This window comes from Lynx rufus, unplaced genomic scaffold (genome assembly GCF_022079265.1).
Source record: "Lynx rufus isolate CCGP_SWC_20201006 ecotype Redwood Valley unplaced genomic scaffold, mLynRuf1.p SCAF_8, whole genome shotgun sequence".
Taxonomy (NCBI): domain Eukaryota; kingdom Metazoa; phylum Chordata; class Mammalia; order Carnivora; family Felidae; genus Lynx; species Lynx rufus.
The window spans coordinates 17,919,605-17,942,565 of record NW_025814896.1 but is presented as its reverse complement, the minus strand read 5'-3'; the positions used below and the strand labels follow the sequence as shown (position 1 = coordinate 17,942,565).

Below are 22,961 nucleotides of genomic sequence, written 5' to 3'. Positions count from 1 at the left end.
ACATTTGGAAGATTTTTATAATTCAGTGAAATTTTTTCAAAGGACCAAAGCATAATGTTACAAAAATCAAGGAGAAAATATCAATGAGGATAAAATATCCATTCAAAGTGCAATGTAAAGGGATATATTTTAATGTAACAGACTATGAAAATTCACTGATACAGTTTCATTGCACTAAACTTGAGGAAACTACCATTCTCTGAGTTTTGGTGTATTATCAAAGAATATCCACAATTACCTTAACAGGCTATTGAACTAGTCTCACTTTTTCCAATTACACATCCATGTGAGGCTGGATTTCCTTTACATATTTCAACCAAATCAATTCATGACAACAGATTAAGTGCAGAAATAGATGGGATAATTTAATTATCTTCTACTAAGCCAGACATTAAAAATGTTTGTAAAAATGTTAAACACTGTACCTCTTCTCCCTAATTTTATTGCTCTGGAAAATATAACTTTATATTTATATAACATTTGGTCTATTTATATATAATAATTCATATATACATAACAATTTATATAAAATTATATATAACACACATATATTTATATTATATTAATTTATTATATTAAGAGGTAGTGATTTTATTACTATTTTTGAATGAATTATAGTGTTCTTAAAATGTGACTTTAATTTCTAATATAGTAAATATTGATAGACAAAACCCACATGAACAAAAGGTATTTGGGACCTTTGTTATTATTATTACTTTTAACATTTATTTTATTTTTGAGGGACAGAGCGTGAGCAGGGGTGGGGGACAGAGAGAGAAGGAGACACAGAATCTGAAGCAGGTTCCAGGCTCTGAGCTGTCAGCACAGAGCCCGATGTGGGGCTCGAACCCACGAACCGCAAGATCATGACCTGAGGCAAAGTACGTTGCCCAACCGACTGAACCACCCAGGTGCCCCTTCATTATTTTTTTAATAATGTAAAGGGGTGTTGAGACCAAGAAGATTGAGAAGCTTTGATCTACTCATAAATTTAAAAAAAAAAAAAAAAAGAAGGTGGTTATCAAGATCCTCCTAGGTCAGGGTTTCTCAGTGTTGGCACTACTGACATTTTGAATAAATGATGTTTGTTGTGGAGGCGGTCCTGTGCACTGAGGGATATTTAGTAGGATCCTTGGTCTCTACTGACTAAATAGGTGCCAATAGCAGTCCCCACCCCCGAATTGTAACAACCAAAAATGTCTCAGTCATCGTCTCTGTGGAACAAATTAACTCTAGTTGAGAACCACTGCCATAGGTAAAAAGATGTTAAAAAGACAATTTACAAAAAGGAATGTCAATAGTATAAAAATACATGGGGAAAAAAATTCTGCCTTGCCATTAAGCCAAGAAATGCAAATCAAGATGATAATATACTCCCATTTAAAGGCCATTATTATCAAAGTAAATGTAAATCATAACATGCCATCTCAGCACAGTTGTGTTGGAAATGGTAGGATTACAGAACTCCAGCAACACTGTAAATTGAATCATCAAATTGGGGAAATAATTTGGCAATGGATTTCAAAAGTCACAACTTTTATCACTGAGGAGTACAAAGAGCCTAGATGCTAAACTATGCCTTAAATTTGAATTTTGGCTCTGAAACTTACTAGCTGTGTGAACTTCCTTTAAATATTTAAAAGATATTTGAAAATCCGAAGACAGCAAATGATTATTGTGAGAACTGGATGAGATAATAACGTAAGTGAACCTCTAGCTGCAAGTGGAAGATTTAATGCACTCCATTTATCTTTCCTTTTTCCTGAAATTCCATTAAACGATAGGAAAAGATGAAAAAGCATATAAATCTACAAGGAAATAAAGAAGAAGAGAAGGGCCATTCATGGTTGAGAAGTTTCAACAAAATTCTGGAAGACTAAACATGGCCAGAGAAGGGGTGTCTGGTGTGGGAAGATAAAGAAAGCCAAACTGTAAAGAGAAATGAACAAAGGGAGTTCATTTGCCAATGGATTTCAAGCAAGACTGATCTTGAAGCGGAAAGGTATAGGGGTGTGGAAGTGAAATGTGGAGCTGAAAACAGGGATGCTGATCCAAAGTCTGTAGATAATTCCATAAAACTCTTGAACTTGGGCCTCTACTTGTCTATCCTCACACCTTAGGCAGGAGAGAGAAGTTCCACCTCTGGAGAATCTGAACGTCTTCACTCCCCCAAACATGGCACTTCCAATCAAGTTGTACATTTTACTTTTACTTCTTTATTTTATGTCTTTTAGTTTTCTTCTAGACTTTTAACCATCATTTGTATACACTTTAAATACAGAATTAAAACTGTATTATATGTAGTTTTACATGATACCTTTTTTCATTAATATTATGTTGTGAACATTTCTTTTACTCATTTAACCAGGAGGAAAATGGTACAACTTCTCCCTTCTGCCTTTTCAACTTGGGAGCTAGATAATCCTTTGTTAATTTTGACAGGTTTTCAAAGGAAACAGAAACACTAACTCAAAAAAGTATCTGCAACCCCCATGTTCATGGCATTACTTACAGTGGCCAAGACATGGAAACAACCTAAATGGCCATCGATGGGTGAATGGATAAAGAAACTGTGGTCTGTCCATACAATGGAATATTATACATGGATAATGTATATTATCCATGGATAATGGATGGTTCTGGAAGGCATTTAGGCTCAATTAAGTAAGTCAGACAGAGAAAGACAAATTCCATATGATCTTACTTATATGTAGAATCTAATAAGCAAACAAACAGACACCAAACTTCTAGAAAAAGAGACCATATTTGTGGTTAGCAGAGGCAGGCAGGTACGGAGGAGGAAGTATTGGAGAAAGGTGGTCAAAAAGTACAAATATACAGGGATGAAATGGACAACATAATGACTCCAGCTAACACTGCTATGTGACATATAGGAAAGTTGTTAAGAGAGTAAATCCTAAGAGATCTCATTACAAGGAGGATTTTTTGTTCCTTTTATTACATATATGAGAAGATGAATGTTAGCTGAACCTATCGTGGTAATCATTTCACAATATAGTATATGTAAATCAAATCACCACATTGTACACCTTAAACTACAACAGTCATGTATGGCAATTATTTTTCTATAAAAGTGGAGAGAAGAAAATTCGACAGGTTTCCTAATAACCAAAGTTTTTCAAAATATAACATTCCAACTTTTCTTACAAAAAAAAAAGGAAAACACCTTGAAAATTAACTGACCTACTGTATAAATTAAACATTTACTTTGTAAAATAAAAAGTATTCTAAATATCATAAACAATTTACTCTTTATTTTTTATCAGGATTTTATTTCAAATCCTATAGTATTGGGGGGCACCTTGTGGCTCAGTCAGTTAAGTGCCTGACTTCAGCTCAGGTCATGATCTCATGGTTGGGGAGTTCGAGCCATGTGTTGGGCTTTGTGCTAACAGCTCAGAGCCTGGAGCCTACATCGGATTCTGTGTCTCCCTCTCTCTCTGCTCCTCCCCTGCTCACACACACTCTGTCTCTGCCTCTCAAAAATAAATAAACACATTTAAAAAAAAATAAAAAAGAATGCTACAGTATTTGGAGATATTTGAATTTCCAAAGATAATTAAATTTTGGACTTTTTCACTTCTGAAAAACTATGGAAGAGGCACTGAGAATAGAAGGATAAAAATGAACACTATTGTTAAGCTATGAATGAGAAAACAAAAGGCAAATACAGATTGATATAACTAATAATGTGTCATTTAATTTTTTATTGTTACTGAAAGAAATCGCATTACCTCAAGCAGATTACAGACAGGGTAACCATATTTTCCAGTTTTCCCACAAGAGTCCAGGTTTATGCCCATGCTCCTGCAGTATTTATTTGATCCCCTTCATTCTCAAAGTGCTCCAATTTGGACAATCAATTATATGGTCATTAGAGTAATGAATTCATAAGAAAGCCTCCTGGCACAGACACTTAGTTGTGCACCATCTAAAAGGGGTAACACAGCAGGATACCATGTACATAGTATGTCTTAAAACGGTTACTTGTCACACACAATACATGGCGACTGGATTTTTTTTTCACTGTGGTATAATAAACACACATTTTATTAGCTTCAGGTGTGTAACAATGATTCAGTATTTGCACACACTGTGAAATGATCACCACAATAAGTCTAGTTACCATGCATCACTATACAAAGTTATATACTTTTTTTTCCCTTGTGATGGGAAGTTTTAGGATTTACTCTCTTGGTTAACTTCACTACAATATTGACTACAGTCACCATGCTGTACATTACATATCCATGACTTATTTATAATTGGAAATCTTTATTTCTTGACTCTCTTCACTCACTTTGCCCCCTTCCTCTCTAGTAACCATTGTTCTGTTCTCTGTATCTATGAGTTTTGTATTATTTGCTTTGTTTTCTAGATAAGTGAAATCATACAATATATGTGTTTCTGTTAGGTTTATTTCACTTACCATAATTCCCTCAAGGTCCATCCTTGATGCAAATGACAAAATTTAATTCTTTTTTACATACATATACAGTACCACATCTTTATCCATTCACTCATTGATAGACAATTAGGCTGCTTCTATATCTTGGCTATTATAAATAATATTGCAATGAACATAGGGGTGGATATATCTTTTTAAATTAGTATTTTTGTTTTCTCTGGACAAATACTCAGTAGTGGAATTGATGATCAGACAGTAGTTCATTTTCAATTTTTTGAGGAATCTTCATACTGTTTTCCAAAGTGACTACACCAATTTACATTCCCACCAAAAGTTCAAAAAAGTTTTTATTTCTCCATATCTTTGCCAATACTTGTTATTTCTTATCTTTTTTTTTTTTGATAATAGCCATTGGTAACTCATTGTGATTTTGATTTGCATTTTCCTGATGATTAGTGATGCTGAGCATCTCTTCATGTGCCTGTTGGCCATTTGTATGTCTTCTTTGGAAAAATTTCTACTCAGGTCTTCTGCCCACTTTTTAATCTTGGCTATTGAGTTGTAGGAGTTCTTTATGTACTTTGGATATTAACCCCTTATTGGGTATACGATTTGCAAGTATTTTCTCCCATTCAGTAGCATGCTTTTTTATTTTGCTGATGTTTTCCTTTGCTATGCAGAAGCATTTTAGTTTGATGTAGTCTCACTTGTTTATTTTTGCCTTTATTCTTGCCAAAAAATCATCTCCAAGACCAATGTCAAGAAGATTGTCACCTATGTTTTCTTCTAGGAGTTTAATGGCTTCAGGTATTATATTCAAGTCTTTAATCTATTTTAAGTTAATTTTTGTGTATGGTATAAGCCATCAGTCTAGTACCATTCATTTGCATGTGGCTTTCCAGTTTTCCCAACACCATTTATTAAAAAGGTGGTCATCTCTTCATTGTATATCTTTGCCTCCTTTATTATAAATTAACTGAGCATATAATTGTGGGTTTATTTCTAGGATCTCTGTTCTGTTCTCTTGATCTGTGTGCCTGCTTATGTTAGTATCTTACTGTTTTGATTACTATAGCTTTGTAATATGGTTTAAAATCAGGGAGTGTGATACCTCCATATTTGTTTTTCTTTCTCAAGATTGCTTTGGCTATTCAGGGTCTATTATGATTCCATACAAATGTTAATATTATTTCTTCTATTTCTGTGAAAAATGCCATTGGAAATTTGAAGGATTGGACTGACTCTGTGAATTGTTTCCAGTAGTATGGGCATTTTAATGATATTAATTCTTCCAATCCATGAGCATGGAATATCTTTCTATTTGTTTGTGTCTTCTTCAATTTCTTCCATCAATGTCCTATCGTTTTCAGTATACAGGCATTTTACCTCCTTGGTTAAATTTATTCCTAGGTATTTTATGCTTTTTGGTGCAACTGCAAATGAAATTTGCCTTCTTCATTTCTCTTTCTGATCACAATAGCTTACTTTTAAATACTGACTACAAGTCTTGTTGGTTAGGTGAGAAACGCACCAATATAAAAGAGAAGAGTCAATTCAAATGGAAAATAAAATGACTCAAGAGGAAATGGGGATGATACAGCAGTAAGCAAAGCCTCTCTCCCATAATCAAAATACTATCTTCAGAAAATTTGAGAAATGATTGCTTCTTTTTTCTTTTAAATATTTTTATTTACTTATTTTTTTTTTTTTATTTTTAGAGAGAGAGAGAGCATGAGCTGGTGAGAAGGGCAGAGGGAAAGAGAAACCAACCACGCTCTCATCCTCAGCACAGAGCCTTACACAGGGCTTGATCCCACAACCCTGGCATCACGACTTGAGCTGAAATCAAGAGTCAGATGCTCAACCTACTGAGCCACCCAGGCGCCCCGAGAAACAACTCCTTCTAGAAACAATAAGTGATGATGATATGAGAAAAATAAATTCAGAAAACCATATATGGCTCTTAAAAAATTATAATTGCTGAAATTTTAAACAACTGCTATACAAGGGTTATTCTTCTAGAAAATAGAACGGAAAGACCAAATATATATATATATAAAAGAAAAGAAAAGAAAGGAAAATTAGGGGTAAACCTGACATGACGGGGCTCTGTGAGAAGAAAAATGTATGAATAGCATAATAAAGATATTACTTGAATAAAATAGAATAATTGCGTATTCTAGGGTGAAAAAAACTGTACAAGACAGGAAGAGTAATGGCAGGTGGTATAGCATAGTGGTTGAGTTCAGACTGTGAAGCCAGACTATTGTGTTCAAATCCTAGATCAACAACATATTAACTGTGTGAACTTGGGCAAGTTATCTCATCTTTCAGTGCTTCAGTTTCCACATTTTAAAATGGGGTTCATGCTATTCTTACCTTAAAGGGTTTGGGTGAGAATTAACTGAGTTAATGTATGTAAAGAACTGAAAATAGTATCTCGTACATAGTAAGCTTTGAGCTAATTATACAATACTATAACAAAAATAGTATACCACTTGGCACTGAAGTGCCCTGCTTTTATAGAATTATAAAATTAGCCATTGTGTATTTATTTAACTAAAAATAGTGGTATAACTACATTGGGAAGCTTGAGGGGAAGTACTAGATGATTTAAAAAAGCCAAATTCTCATTTATAATAATAGGAAGTAAACAGATAATGTCTACAACCAATCATTTTAAAACAGCACATTATATGGGGCGCCTGGGTGGCTCAGTTGGTTAAGCCTCCGACTCTTGATTTCAGCTCAAGTCATGATCTCATGGTTCATGAGTTTGGGCCCCACATCGGGCTCCATGCTGATAGAAAACACAAAGAAACAAAGGCTCCAGCACATTATGTAGTGGCAATGCCAATTCCCAGAAGAAGTAAAGAATGACAATGCAGTTGCCTCTGGACACAGGAGTGGGTTTGAAAAGGTGGCTCAGGGGAATGGTCTTCGACTATCTGATTTCCTAACTATGTATACTTGTTACTTTGAGATTCTTTTTAATTAAATAATGAAAAAAGTTAATATATATGAATTGGCTGTCAGTGCCTGGCATATAAGTGTAGGCATTCAACACATTTTAGTCCGATTTTATTCATGTCAGTAATTGAACTGAGAATTTTTTCCTATTTAAAGATGCAATACCAAAAGAAAAAATAAGTACTTTTTCCCCCTGGGTTATTTATAACAATAAATAACTGGAAATGACCTAAATTTTCAACCATATGGGAATGGCTAAGTATTACGCAAAAATTTGGTAGAGTGCTATAGGCCAAGAACATAAGCTTATTGTTTCATATGGCTATGGGCTGGCTAAAACCTGCCCCCACACAAATACATTGAAAGAGAGAGACATTGTCGGGGGGGGGGGAGAGAGAGAGAGAGAGAGAGGAAGAGAGAGAGAGAGAGAGAGACTCTCTCTCTTATGTGTTTAGACTAGGAAATAGAAACCTGAGAAAACCAAGATGTCTGAACAGAGGAGACAGAGATGCTGTATGTCTTAGGGCAGCTTCCTCTGTCCTTAGAGTCTCTAATCCAGGACTTACAGCTACTTGGGTCACTAGAGAAGGGGAATTACTTCCAAACCTCAAAAAGTTTCTTTGTGAGCTCTCGCCTTTTATGCTTAGAATTCACATCACTATTCAGGAGGGATGCATGCTAACAATCGATGCCCTTACTAGCAATTATTACAGACACTTAGGAGCCCCCTCCCTCATTCTAAAGTCAGACTCAGCATTAGCAAAGTCATGACTCACCTGGAATTCATTCTCAGTAGCGGCTCAGCCTTCAGCTCCACAATGTTCAGAAAACCCATTTATTAGCAAACTATTGATGAAACTAGGTGACAACAATGAAAAAGATGGACAACACAGTGCATGTGAGTCCCCATCTGAACCTAGAGACAAGGCCTATAGCTCTCAAAAATGCTACAGGCTGGGCAAGCCAGCTTTCTGGATCTTTATTTTCTCACCTGAGAAACAGAGCGAATTTTTCCTGCTTCAGTCTGATGCTCTGAATATCAAGTGAAATGTTGCTTGGGAAGTCACTAATCACCAGTTCTGATCCAGAGTAGGAGCTCAACAAAGCTCAGCTAGATGTGACATTGGCAGTCTGTGACTTGCTCTTTAGAACGGGGCTTCTCAAACTTTAGCATGCACCAGAATCTCCCAGAGACCTTGTTAAAACCCAGACTGCTCTACTCCCAGAGTTCCTGATTCAGTAGGTCAGGAGGCAGGGCCTGAACATCTGCATTTCTAACAGATTCCCAGATAATAGCACTGGTCCAGGACACAGCACAAAAATCACCCAAACCAACTGAGATAAAGGTTGAGGCTTTGGAGACAGAAGAAAAAGGCAGGTGGAACAAGTTTTTCTATGGGTTCCTAACCTGTCCTTTGTCCTAATGCCCACTAGGTAGAACCTTGATGCAGCATCTTTACCAGTTCTGCCTCCTTCCAAAGCTCCCTTCCAAGGTTCTCCCACCAAACCAAACCTCCCTTGTCAACTTCCTGTACTGAAAGATGACAACCCCATCCCATCTGCCTTCAGCCTACGTGCTGATGCAAGAGGCCACCTTTTTAGGTTCCAAGAAATTATGCATTCGTTATGGAGGAAATTAACACCTCAAAGCAAACTATAATTAGGAATTCTTCAATTCAGTTTATGCTTTTTCAATTAGGCACTCTATAATTTTAATCATGGGAGCATTAACATGTTTCTGTAATTTATATACCTGTGGTATAATTAAGCCTGGGAAACACATTGCTCTAAACCTGAATAGAAGTGATTGTTTCCCTTCACACTTGCAGTATTACAGGTCCCTAATGGAGGGATGATGCCAGTTTCAAAGGAGCCATTTCTGAGTTGCAGAGGCCAATGAGAGAACTCTTGGCTTTGGTAATATGAAGGCTGCTGTGGACCATGTGATGTCTTTGAACATCTGGCTCATGTGTAGACATCTGCATCCCAAAGCTACAACTCCTATTGTGACTTTCAAAACATTCCCGCCATTGGAAACTGCTTTGGACAACTATTCTTGGAAACTAATTTCAATTAAGCAGGAACAGGGTGTCCTGGCAGGGGAGATGTTATCTGAGAGCCGTGGGAAGCAGATGGCTTAGAATTGAAGAAACTGAACAATAGGCTAAAACTTAGCCTGGATTGGGACCAAACTCCTTTTTGTACAGTGATTCCTCTTCCCACTTCTCTAGTTCTGCTCCTCTCATAATTTCTGCTCTGCCTTTTAGCTACAAAGCAGGGCCTGAATCCTGTGTGCAAGGTAGTTCTCTTGGGATTCTGAGCAGTTCTGCAAATGCAAGGAATTCAGAGGCACACTGAAAGTTTTTGTGCTTATTCAGACTGAACCTCTGAACTTTCTGAAGGTTAAAAACGTTCATTTTTTTCTCTTCTTCCTGCTCTCCCCACAATAGCAAATTCAGATTTGCTGACTGCAATAAAAGGAAAAAGAACATAATCAAAACTGGCCCGGGGGGACAATGCATACAGATTCCAACCCAGCTGAGTGACGCGCCCATATTGCTGTAACATTTTGGCATTCAATATATTTTGTCTGATCTAAGAAAATATGCAACTTTTTATAGAGTGAAAGTTGGAAATGGATTTGTTTCTCCCAGGCTGCTGGAGCCTTCCACAAAAGAATACAGATTTGTTCAGATCCTGACACTCTATCTCACCAAACATCCATCTTCTACCTAAGCCCCGTATCTGCACAGAAGTGGTATCTTCAGATGTGCTATCAGCATGTAACAACACAACATGAATTCTTTCACACGCCATTGTTGTCATCACAGGAAAACAGGGGTGTGTGTTTTTGGCCCCCGTATGGACCTTACAAATAAAAGTAAGCTGGCAGACATCCTAGTTTGACTAAAATTCATTATCTTCATGCTGAAACATACACCAAAACAGACACAAGTTCCAAAAGCTGTAAAACCAACAGGGGCAACCTCACAGTAACACATAAAACAATTACTTCCCCATGTCAGGAGAACAAGTAAGCATCGATGCCACAGAAGAGAATACTTCCCTAAGAGCTCCTCTCCCCATATGGGAGTCCAGCTGTAAGCTAACCCAGTGGTGCTGGAGTTGTGGTTCAAGACCAGCATGACCATCATCTGGGAGCTTGTGCAAATACAGATTCTCAGGTCTGGTGCTGTTATCCCTGGGGATGGGCAAAAATCTACATTTTTACTAGCACCCTAGGGGATTCTAATAGCCACTGTGATTTGATAACCCTGGGGTTAAATCATTTCCCAGATGCAGAGTGATGCAGTGGAGCTTGGGGAGCCTAGTTCAGTAGGTCAGGGTCTCAGCAGTAATGGGACCAGTCACAGGTCCCATTCTGGCTCTGGGGTCTTACACATTATGCCTGTGTCTAAGTCCCCATTAACAGCCCCTTGGAAGCCATAGACAGAGCTTGACCTCTTTTTACCAGCCCCCTGAGGGCCTAGAGCCTTGCAGTAAAAACAGAATTTTCTGTGATGATGCAAATGCCGTTCAATATGGTAGTCACTAGCCACATATGGTTATTGTACTTGAAATGGGGACAATGTAATTAATGAAATAAAGTTTTAATTTAATTCATATTAATTTAAATTTAAATAGCCCCCATGGAGTCGTGGCTTCAGTACTGGACAGAGTAGGTTTAAAATCTTGCCCATGAATCCTTGTGTTATCGGTGCTACTATACCTCCTGCCCTGGCCAGGAACACTTATTTTATACATTTATAATCTTTAGAAATTGCTTAGGGAACCTACATCCAAGTGGAAATGCACCAGTTAAACAGCAAATTGCAAGCAGTTATAGCCAGGCAAGAAAATGATGGGTTGCATTGTGAAAGGGGGTGAGTACAAATTTCTTCTGCCTCATGGCAGAGACTCTAACCTTTAAGTTGTGCTTGTCCTACCAAAAAGCCAGGGCTTTCAAGATCACCTCCCTCAATGCTGCTGAGAGGAGGCAACTCTCTGAGCAGCCGCAGGCAGCTGGAGTGAGCATTGTGCAGAATGCTTTTTGGATGAGAGTAAACCTCCTTGGAATCTAACATGGCACAGATCCATGTACCAGCTCAGAAGAACATCAATAGATTAGGCTATAGAAATGCACTTGATGGAGGCTGACTTGAAAGTCTGACCTTTGGGCAGTTGCAGACAGAAAGACTAAGAACCATCAGTTACAGCTGTGCAAGATCTGAGACAAAGCAGTGATGCAAGCTGTCACGGGGCCCAGAAGACTGTGAGAAATACAAGTCAGCAGAATAAAAGTTGGAGTAAAACTGAGACTCAGGAGAAGGCACCCTGGAGAATCCCTGTTGCTCTTGCAAAGGGTTTCACCACCTCCCCGGGGTTGGGAGGATTAGCATGGTAAGGATTACATCTCCTTAGACAGGCTGCCCATGATAGCCTGGCCTCTTTGGTCCTTGAAATACTTGGCTTCAATGACGTTTACCTTCAACCCATTACCATTCTTCCACTACCACTACCAACATGGTAACTCCTGGAGCCACATTATTCCATTGCGGGGTTCCATTACTAAAACCTTATCTTTGATCATTTATTCTCTGAATGCCACTTTGTCTGTCCAGCCTCTCCCAACCTTGTACCCTCTGCACAGATTCCTCAACAGCATTGGGGTCACCTGGCCCTCAATATTTCTGTTATCTGCACAGCTAGCTCCATGGGCTTTTCAAATCAAGCCTGGACCATATGGCCCATTTTAAGCACTTTTGTTGGTATCATCATCTTCCTTTTCCTATGGTCCTTGATCAAGGTATGAGTTTCTCTTCTTTTCTACTGTAAGAGCTGCTGGGAGCTCTTAGAGAATTCTGAACAACAAAATTTCAACCATCTCCTGTTTAAAGCAAAAACAGAAACAAAAAACAATTAACAACAACCTTCTTTGGTTTTCATGTTTTAACTCTGCCCTGGTTTTTCTTCTACTTCTATGGCCAGACCTTCTCCATCTCCTGTGTTGTTCCTTGACAGAGTTTCATAGAGCTGTCTTCTTCGTCTCTTCCTGTAGATCCTCTCCCTGGATAAGGTCACCTGCTCCTCCCATGCTTCAAATACCACTTGAATGTTAATGGTTCTCAAATCTAAAACCCCTGATCTCATGCCTCTACAGCTCTCCAGCCTTCTGGAATTTAAATAGCCCCTATGGTAGGAGGTGAACATGACAACCACACTGTCTCTTTTCCCTCATGCCAGTGACAGTCTGTTTCCATCTCTCCAGATGGCAGACGGTCCAAAATAGAACACTCTTTCGTTCTTCATGTTCCAGCAACTGCTCCTCCTGCTCCATTTAAAATATTCTTTCTGAAACACCTGTTTTTCCTCCTTGGTTTGAAACTAAGGAATAAAATCCAGAATCCATCAACACCAGAACCAATTCTTGGTAAGTTGGGTCACTGGGTTTTTTGGGGGGGTCGATAAAGGGAAACCTGCAATACAATTAGGGTGAGCTGAAGTGAATGCAAACTCACCTACATTATCTGGGGCCCACCTTTCCTCCGTTTTGTTCTCCTGGGTGGTCTTCCTGATTGCACTCTGTGCCATACTCAACGGACTGATTCTGTCTCTTTGGGAAGTTTCACTGGTGGTTACATGTCCCTCTAATCACAGTTACACATGCCCTTAGTCGCCATATTTAGAGTAAGGGGCAGCCCCACTGGGAACAGCTCTGCAGTAGTATTTATCCCACTATGCCTCATTTCTGGTTGTTTCTTTTTGTATCTGGCTCCTCCTCTTCCCCAGTTGGTGTGATGAAATCCCGGCCAGCGTGTAGACTTGGCAACAAATGGTATTACTTTCAGAGCTAAATCTCACAGTCTATGTGGGAGTGCCTCTTGCCCATCCCTCCACCAAAGTGGGACACATAGCACTCCTCATCTTCAGGCCCCAGCAAAGGTATCCCAGAGAGTGGGGAGCTAAGTGAAATAAATGATGTTTCAAGAACGAGTATCCAGTATAACTGTCATTTCTCATCCCTCCCAAAGTGGACATGGACTCAGAAACACCTCAGGCTACCCGCTAAGAACTCCTCAAAATTTTCATTTTTCCTTCTTAACTGGACACCTTTTGCGCTCCTATCTTAGAATCAAATGGTAACGATGCCAATTTTGGTCACTGCACCTCCAAGGGACCAGCAAAAGCCTTCTGTGATTGTGTCTCATACTCCCCATCTGGGCTCCACAGTTACTAAAGGAATCCTGGAAGAAACTTGGCAATTTTTCCTTTTCTTTCCAATGAAGTTTTTTCTTTCTTTAAGAGTTGACTGGATCTTTGGGGCGCCTGGGTTAAGTACTGGACTTCGGCTCAGGTCATGATCTCATGGTTTGTGGGTTCAAGCCCTGTGTTGGGCTCTGTGCTGACAGCTCGGGGCCTGGAGCCTGCTTTGGATTCTGGGTGTCCCTTGCTCTCTACCCCTCCCCAACTCATGCTCTGTCTCTCAAAAATGAATAAACATTAAAAAAAACTTAGAGTTGACTGCCTCTCCAATCTGTACTGCAGCTAGTCACTGTGCATTTCAAAGCCACTGTCTTAACTATCTGTACCTGTCAAATGCAAAGGATTGGGGTTCCTCATCAGGAGTGAAAAGAACTTGCAGTTGTGTTAGAGACCATTCACCATGTTCTTCTGTCTCCCTGTACTCAGACGGTCATACTGTTGGCCTTCCAAACCAGAGCTGACCCCCTGTGTACTAGGCCTTAAGCATCCCATGAAAGCAGGTCACAAGTCCTACCTGACTTTGAAGGACATCCCTCAGAGCTCCCCAGGGAGCTCTCCTGGACCACACAACCTGTCCTTGTGCAGCTGGTTGCTAATCCCCAGTTAGGTGCCCAGGCCATGTTCACCACCAATGGTCTCTCCTGGATAATGTGTCCTTGCAGACTCTTGCTGCCCTCAGTGCTCCTTGGCTCAGAGAAGGGCTCCATCCTCCAATCCACGAATAGGCCAAAATGTGGGAGTCACCCTGGACAATGTCTTTTCCTCCCCACCCACCTGCCTGCTCCTTAGAGAGAAGTCATCATCAAAGCTGCTGCCTAGTCAGCTCAAGGCCCTCTCTCTACCTCCACCACCACTAGACCCTGGGTGAATGTCCTTTTTCACCTGGACACCAATGTTCTGGCCCTTTCCCATCAAGCCTCATCAGGTGTCACTCTCCTTCGCGTTTCCTGCCCACTGCTGTCCTCCTGGCCTCGTTTTAGTCTAACTTCATCTCCTGCCTGGTCTGATTCCCTTTTAGGGAAAAAAAAAAAAAAACCCAGTAAGGTTTGCATTGTTGAAATGGCTCCCACTGTGGGCAAGCAGGGCTCAATCCTAATGGAGGTGTGTGGGGAACCATGTGGCACACACCTCCTCCAAAGGACAGGAGGCGGGGCACTGCTGGACTGCTGTCTCCTGTTGGCATTAAATTCCATGTTTGTTTGTTTGTTTTTAAGTTTATTTATTTTGAGAGACAGAACAGAGGAGGGGCAGAGATAAAGGGAGAGAGAGAATCCTAGGCAGGCTCCATGCTGTCAGCGTGGAGCCCATGTGGGGCTCAAACTCACTAACTGTGAGATCATGACCTGAGCCCAAACCAAGAGTCGGACACTTAACAGACTGAGCCACCCAGGTGTCCCAAATCCCGTGTGTCTGAGCTGTACCTGCCCGCTCAGACCAAACAAGGTCTGTGGGGTTTTGGAGAAAGCACAAAAGCAGAGATGAGAAAAGGAGGGGGTGCTGGTGTTAGAGGAGGGATCCTGTAACTTAGTACGCAGGGAACAGGCCAGCTCAGCCACAGCTGAAATCAGAGGTGGGGTGGGGAGGTAGCACCAACCTAGTCAGAACTGGCGGCCACGGCTAACAGTCTGTGTTGTCAATGAGTGTCTGTGGCACCACGTGAACAGCTCTGTCTCTGCCTTTAGGATATCAGCCTCACGTGGGACCGTGTGCTCAGCTCCGGATCTCCAGGGCTGCACAATGTCTGGCACGTGGTTGTTTGCTCCGATTCCAGTTAGGTATTTACTGACTTACTTAATGAATTGCGAACGGATAAACCTGGCTCACCTCCTGGGATCTGCTCCCACATTTCCTGCTTGGTTTTGATTTCAGGTACCTACTCTGGTTCCCCATATTTATAAGATCTCACTTCAGGAAGCTCACGTGGGTCCCCATGATCATTCCTGATGATGCTTTGGATCTGATTTACTTTGATTTCACAACACATATGGGCATCTCCTCCAAGACGAGGGCACTGCTCTCAGCCCTTGATTTGCTGGCCTTTAAGCAGTTGAGGTACCCTAACCCTGTCTGTTTCATTTAGTATTTCTGAAAATGTGCTGAAATTTGAGGATCTGTTTTTAAGGCATATTGTTTTGAGGATTTTGTGACACTCTTGGAGACAACTGCATGTTTCCTTATGAGCCACACCCTTGCCAGCACCCTGCATGCAGATTTTCCATGGTGTCAGAGCAGCAAAGGATGAACAGTCATCAGCTTACAGCAGGGCTCAGAGAATCACCTCTCCCATGGCTACTAGGGGAGGGAGCCACTCTCGGTCTCAACGGCTTGGCCAACCCAAGGAGGAAGTTGAACAACTACCAGGTGCATTCGACACACTTTACCTCCTTTGATCTTCACAACAATCTGTGACGTGGGTACTTCCCATTTTTCTAACAAGCAGCTCTGAGATCAGAGGAGTTAAGTAACTGGCTCAAGGCCACTCATGAGTCAACTGCATGAGGCTGGGTATGATTGCAGAAGGCTTTGATTTTCTGGCGTATCCCACTGGGAAGTTAGCTACGGCAGGAGGACACTAAGATGTCACGGGCTGGTAGAGACTGAAACGACAAGTCCCTGACCGGGGACTGGCCAGGGCAGAGTGTGGGCCCCCAGGGGAGCCAATGTATCCTGCTGCACGGTGGGGAATGGCCCCAGGTGTAGCAGATTTGAACTGCACATTGGACAGGTAGAGAATGCCATGCTCGGCACAGAGAATGGCATAGACAAGGGCTGGAATGCTTACGGGAGAGCCAAGAGCTGCCAAATGTTCCCCATACCTCTCAGGACAAAGTCCAAACCCAAAACAATGATTCTTTACCGCACCCCAGCCTGTTCCTTTGCCTCCCTGCTCCCCTCTGCCCAAGTGTGCTGATGTCCCTGCCGCCTCTGAACACACCGTGCACCTTCTCTGCCTTGGCTCCTGTGTATGCTGCTCCCCCCTCCTTCACTAAGCAAACTCCCCGCAAGCTGGCAGGTCTCAGGTCAGGCAACACTGTCTCCAGGAAGCCCTCTCTGCACCTGAGCCCATCAGGCTAATGATGGGTGCCTCTGCCCTGAACCCTCATAGAAACCTCTGACCAAGCATTTTTTTTTTTAGTTTTTCTGATTATCTTCCCAACAGAACTGCATTGTCCCAAATGGTAGCCGCGAGCTATGAATGACCCTGGAATTCTTTAAATTTAAATTAATTTAAGAAATAAACAAATTCAGTTCCTCAGTTACAGTGGTCATATTTCAAGTGCTCAATGATAGCCACATGTGGTTGGTGGCGACGACTGGACAGCACAGAGACTGGACATTTCCATCAGGGCAGAAAGTCAATGGGGCAGTAGCACTCTTCCAGATTTAGAAGCTGAAGGCAAGGCCTGTGAAGGGTACCTCCAGTCCCAGCACCTGCCATCTACCAGGTGCGCAAAACAGACGTGCGGAGTCACTTACTTGTGTTTTGAGCACCTACTACATGCCGGACACTGTCCCAGGGAAAGGGAATCCATCAGTGTCAAGCCTCGGGTTTCCTGGAGCTCACAGTCTAGGGAGGGGAGGGCAAGAAACAAAACCAAAGGAAACATACTGGCAAGTGCATAACACAATTAAAGAAAGAATGATGAAGGAAGCCCCCTGGGCCCTGTTGAGTAAAAACTGGTAACGGGGCGGAGTGAAAGGGAATAAAACTAGAAACGAAGGTTGCAGCCAGATTCTGATGGACCTGGCGTTCCATGTTAAGAAGCTTGAACTCAACATAGTGGAAAGCCAATGAATGACCCATTTAAGAATTTTAAGGGAATCATGAGAATCTACCCCCCAAAACCAAGAGCACACTGTATATACACTGTATGTTATCTAACTTGACAATAAATTATACATATAAATTATATAAGAAGAATTTTAAGGGACACTCCAACAGCTCAGTGGAGGATGGACTGAAGGAAGAAAAATTGATGGGAGGCAAACCAGCAAGACCACCCGGGCAGGACAGGTGAAGCGTGGCAGAGGGGCAGAAGCAGCAGCTAATCCCGAAGTGATTCTAGACTGCACTGGACAGGTCCCTGTGACTGATGGGAGGGGAAGGAACACAGGGGAACGTCCCTGAAGAAGCCAACTGGAGCTCTGGGGCAGGATCTGCTACAGAATCTGGGGCTCTGCTTCAGGGACTGCATTTTGGGTGATAAATTCACGGCCAAGTTACTTTCTTATGAAGGTTACCACAGATACATCAGCGTGACAGGTGGGGCGTGGGGGAAGAAGGTTTGGCGGGTTCGAGTTGGAGCTGAATATTAGATTCTAGTCACTATTTGATTGATCTTTTAAGCAATTCTGGGATTCTGTCACTTAAAAACCAATAAATCTTTGAAGGCCTGAGGAAAGCAATGCAAAAGCAATAAATCTCCATTGTGGAGTATGAGAAAAATAGGCCAAGCTTCCGAGGTGGTTTGGATGGAGGGATGGGGGTGCAGGAGCCCCGCACGACAATCCGCCCTTCTCCCCCTCGCCTCCCTGTGTGCCCAGTTCTACCAGGCAGAATAGATTAGACCCATGGGGCTCCCCAGGGGCAGCAAGCAGCCGAGCAGGAGCTGGGGTCTGGCTAAGCCAGGACCAGAACGCTGCTGGCAGACGGAGGAAGAAAGCTACTTGGGTGGGGCCTGCAGCTGAGGCCCAGGGGTGAGGCTGCTGGAGAATGGGCTGCTCCACCCAGAGATGCGGGGTCCCAAGTTGCGGGCTGGGCCTGCATAGTCCAGGGTTGGAGGTCCCCTGGGAAGGCATCTTGCCTGCCCCGGATTCTCTAGTTACTGGAAGCTCACTCCACAACAGCCCCACCGAAAAGTTACTGAGTCATCACTCGGCATCCCAGACATGGGGAACCCAGAACTCCTTGAGGGAGCAATGAACTCAGAAGCAGGAAGCAAGGTCCACACACAGACTTTGTGCAGAACGAGCTCCATGACCTTGGACCATTCAGTATCTTAGACTTCAGCTCCCTCCTGTGATACAGAGATGGTATGTCCCACCCAGCTCACTGAGTGATGATCACATGATACAGTGAAATTAAAGGAGCATTCAACTATAAAGTAGGAGTCCAGGCATCCATGACCCAATCTATCTAGTGAGCTCATTGTGCCCTGTGGTTAGAGAGGAGCCTTCACGGTCTTCTCTATGCCCCCATGTCCCCCACCTGCGGGACTCTTCACTGGCCCGCTTGCCAGGGGTGTGCCCATCTCTCTGGACAGTGCAGTTCTTCCATCAATATACTGTCCCCACAGGCTTCAAAGCATCTTGTTTTGCCACTTTCAGCTCAGTATTGTGTCTGCTCACCTGCTTGATGCCCCACCCCCCTTCCTGTTCACATGCACACTTGCCGAAAGTTAAGGCTCAAGAGGACAGGTGTGTATCTACCTTGTTTCCTGCTACATCCCCATTGCTTAGCTCAGTTCCTGGGACATCTCAAGGGCTCAATAAATATGTGTTGAATGATCTAATGGTCCACTGCCTCCCAGATGGGCATCCTAGTGCCTAGAGTTCAAGGTGAACGAGGGCTAAGGTAACTGAAATCTACTGGGATATTGCCACTGCTGTCACTGCAGTTGACCTGGAAGTCATACTAACTGGCACTGGTTAATCTCCTTCCCTTCTTGGCAAATGCCCAAGCAACAGTCTGAAAATAATCCTAGAAACTGAGCCTATACCCACTCTCAATGATCCAGAGCCTTGGGAAGAAAAGCAGTCAGACATTTACAGACACCAAGCATTGCCCCTTTGAGCAGTGACATTTAATTTTTTTTTTCCCCAATGGAAATGTCACCAAAGTATGTCATGCACAACTTTCTCCTTGGGAGGTTGTGAGAAATGAGTGTTGGCTTAGGGTCAGATGAACTGAGTTTAAGTTCTGTCTGTACCCCTTGCTTGTTTTGTGGCCTGAGTCAACTTACTTGGTTCCTATTTATCTCAGTTTCCATATCTGCAAAATGGGGGAGACGATTATCACAACGTTGTGAGGATACAGATAATTTATGTACAGGGACAGACATGCAGCAAGGGCTTACTTGTTAAGTGGAAACCAGCAGCCTCTTTTAACTTGAAGACACAGAACCTAACGCTACATTTTTAGTTGAACCAGAACCGCTAATGAACACCCATGGCTGTGAGGGGTTACAGCACGTACGCCTCCCTGTTTGCTGAATCTCTGTGTCTGTTTTGTAGACCTGCCCTGTTTTTCTGCTGCTACTCACTGTCATTTCTCACTGCTACTGGGGCATTTCCATTCCCACCTCCTAGTTTACTACAGTCTTAGGATGTATGAGCTTATTACAAAGATGTGCAAACTAAGAGCATGTAGGCTCAGAGGGAAAGTGTAAGGGGCACCTCTTTGGGGGAACTGGGAAAGCTTCCCCAGAAAAAAATAGTTTGGGCTGCTCAGAGGACCCCTTTTGGGAAGGGCTGGATGTAAATCTCATCTTTATCACTTGCTGACTATGTGAGCATGAACTTTAGTTTCCTCACTTCTAACAGGGATGTAATAATTCTAATAGGTTAGTCAAGGTTAAACTCTTGGAACGTAACAGTTGCTTACTTGCAATCCCACCCAGCAGCCAGTTGCCCAATAAAACATGGTGATAATTACTCCCATCTGTGTTCAGCTGGCTTCGATGAGTTTTCAGGGGTTCACAGACATATAATCTGATTCATCTTGAGGATGGGACCCTGAATCCTCTGTAGAAGAATTAACTTTATCCTGCCACTGGGCAAAACCAAGGTTGCTTCTTTCTCAGTAAAATTTTTTTCTTTAAAAAGAAATTTTTCGGGGCGCCTGGGTGGCGCAGTCGGTTAAGCGTCCGACTTCAGCCAGGTCACGATCTCGCGGTCCGGGAGTTCGAGCCCCGCGTCGGGCTCTGGGCTGATGGCTCAGAGCCTGGAGCCTGTTTCCGATTCTGTGTCTCCCTGTCTCTGCCCCTCCCCCGTTCATGCTCTGTCTCTCTCTGTCCCAAAAAAAATAAATAAACGTTGAAAAAAAAAATTAAAAAAAAAATAAAAAGAAATTTTTCTGAGACTTTGTGCTGGAAAGTAGTTAGGGGCTCCTAAGTAAAAAGCAACAGTCCTTCCTTCCCCATCATGGAATTAGGGTCTCAAAGGGCTTTGGAAATTTGAACAGGAATGCAGTGGAGAACGCTGTGACCCTACAGAGAGGGTAGATTGTCAAACACTGTTTTGAAAGAACCTCCTAAGTGCCACAGAGAAGAAGCAAAGCTAACAAATAACTCTCGAAGGTCTGCTCTGCTTTGGGTACTTCCGTATTTTGTGCTAAGCCTCTGCGAAATAGCTACCATCCATGCTTTCCAGATAAGGAAAACTGAGAGTCAGGGGGATTAAGTAACTCGCCCAAAGTCACACAGTAGTGTCAGAGCGGGATTTCAATCTACTGCTGGTCCGCTGCCACCAAAGTCAGGTCCTCTCCATCGCCCCACCCAGCAGCCAGCACACTACAGTGAGCTACATGGAATCTGCACCTGCCGGGAAGCCACAGTGGGATTGCAAGTGATGAAGTCCCCTTGCTGATTTGTAGCCTTGCAGTAATGAAAGGGAGTACCTGGGTCTGCAATATAAAGGTCGTGGGCTTTTGGTCAGATCTGACCTATGCACCTGGGTCAGCAGCTAACTTGCTGTGTAAAGTGGGGCAAGCTGTTGCTTTTTTCTGGACCATACTTTCATCATCTGAGAAGCTTTCTAAGATTTTGAAATGGTGACTGATGCTGCTGTATGAGAGGTAAGAGCTGGGAAAGGGAGCGAGGCACTGGTGGCCTGAACGGAACACATGATTTGGCACCTGTAGGCCCTGTACTCAAGTTCAGCTTTCCTACTTTTTTGTGTGCCCTTGGGCACTTCTGAGCCTCAATTTCTTCATGTGAAAATGAGGATCATCACTTAGAGAATGTGTAAGAGAGTGAAATCCATGTACAGAGAGAATCAAATGAAAATGTTGCATGAGAGTAACAGGAAGAAAAGTAGTAACTCAAGTAATTATTCATATGACATAAGAGCCACCACCTGTTTTGGCTCATCACAGGTAGGACAGTCCTGGAACATATGTGGAGAACATAGTTCTCCTATGTGGAGAACATAAGGTGAGAGTTCTATAGCCAGGTGCTCCACAAACACCACGCACACCCACTGCAAGGCCTGAAGGATTCACCTGACTTAGGGTAGAACACAGTCCAAAATCTTTAGAAGAGATGAGAACTTCCAAATTGCTGCAGTTGATTTCATTTGCTCCGCCACCTACAATTTCTGGGTAGAGCTGGATCCGGTTTGGAAAACAGATAACTAGACCATCTCAGTTGCCTCCATCCTGGCTGGTCTCCCAGTCTCTGGTGTCACAAGAGTGACATTGCATGTGGCTATCCAATGGCTTTCTGTGACTCCTCAAACAAACTGGAGATTCTCAAACATGGCCCCCATTCTCACCTGACCACTCCTGCCTTGACCTTTATGCTCAAGTAAATTCCAGAGCCTTGGATTAACTACTACCCATGCAACAGGCTGCTTCTCTCCTTCATGCCTTCCTAATGCTCGACCCTCTTACTGCCTTGGCAACATCTTATATCACATTTAAGAGACAGCTCGGTGTCACCTGAGAACGTCAGCTGGGAATTTCTTCTCTATAAGCATACACTGTATTGCAATTATGTTTTCATGTTTCTTGTTTCCCAACTGAAGTTTAACTTTCCTTAGGAAATGACTTATTCACAGCTAGTTTGCTACTATCTCCCAAGCGGTTAAACAGTGCCTGGCCCTGAGCAACTTGCTCAACAGGTGTTTGTTGAAGGAATGGATGAATAAATGAATCATTTGGGTCCCTTGTGCCCCACCATTCCTGGTAGATAAGATACTCAATGCATGCTTGTTTAACTGAACTGAGCCAATTTGAAAGCCACTGCCCTTGTGCAGAGTGCAGTTGTTTCCAAGAGATGCCCACCTTCCCGGCAACCGTGAGCCCGGGGACTTGCACTGGCTCAGCTTAGCTACTGAACTACTTGCACTGCCTTGGCCAGAAGTATGCTCCTCAACTCCAACAACCTCTTGTGAAAGTCAGCAGTATGACCTTGCAAGTCCTCCTGAGGGACTCTAGTACCCCAAGGCCCTAACTGGACCAGCCCGGAGGTCTTGTCCCATTTACATGATTAGTTTGTTTGTAGAATTCAGCAAGTTGGTCCATGTGTCTGTTATGGCAGTCATATATGGAAAGGATATCCTTCCAGGAGATTCTGTT

At 42.5% G+C, this 22,961-nt stretch overlaps 1 protein-coding gene across 1 annotated transcript in view; it reads right to left on the bottom strand.

Moving 5' to 3' along the window:
- PTPRT (protein tyrosine phosphatase receptor type T) overlaps positions 1-22,961 on the bottom strand; it is a 787,404-nt gene that overhangs the window by 266,333 nt on the left and 498,110 nt on the right. The gene's annotated exons all lie outside the window — the stretch shown is intronic.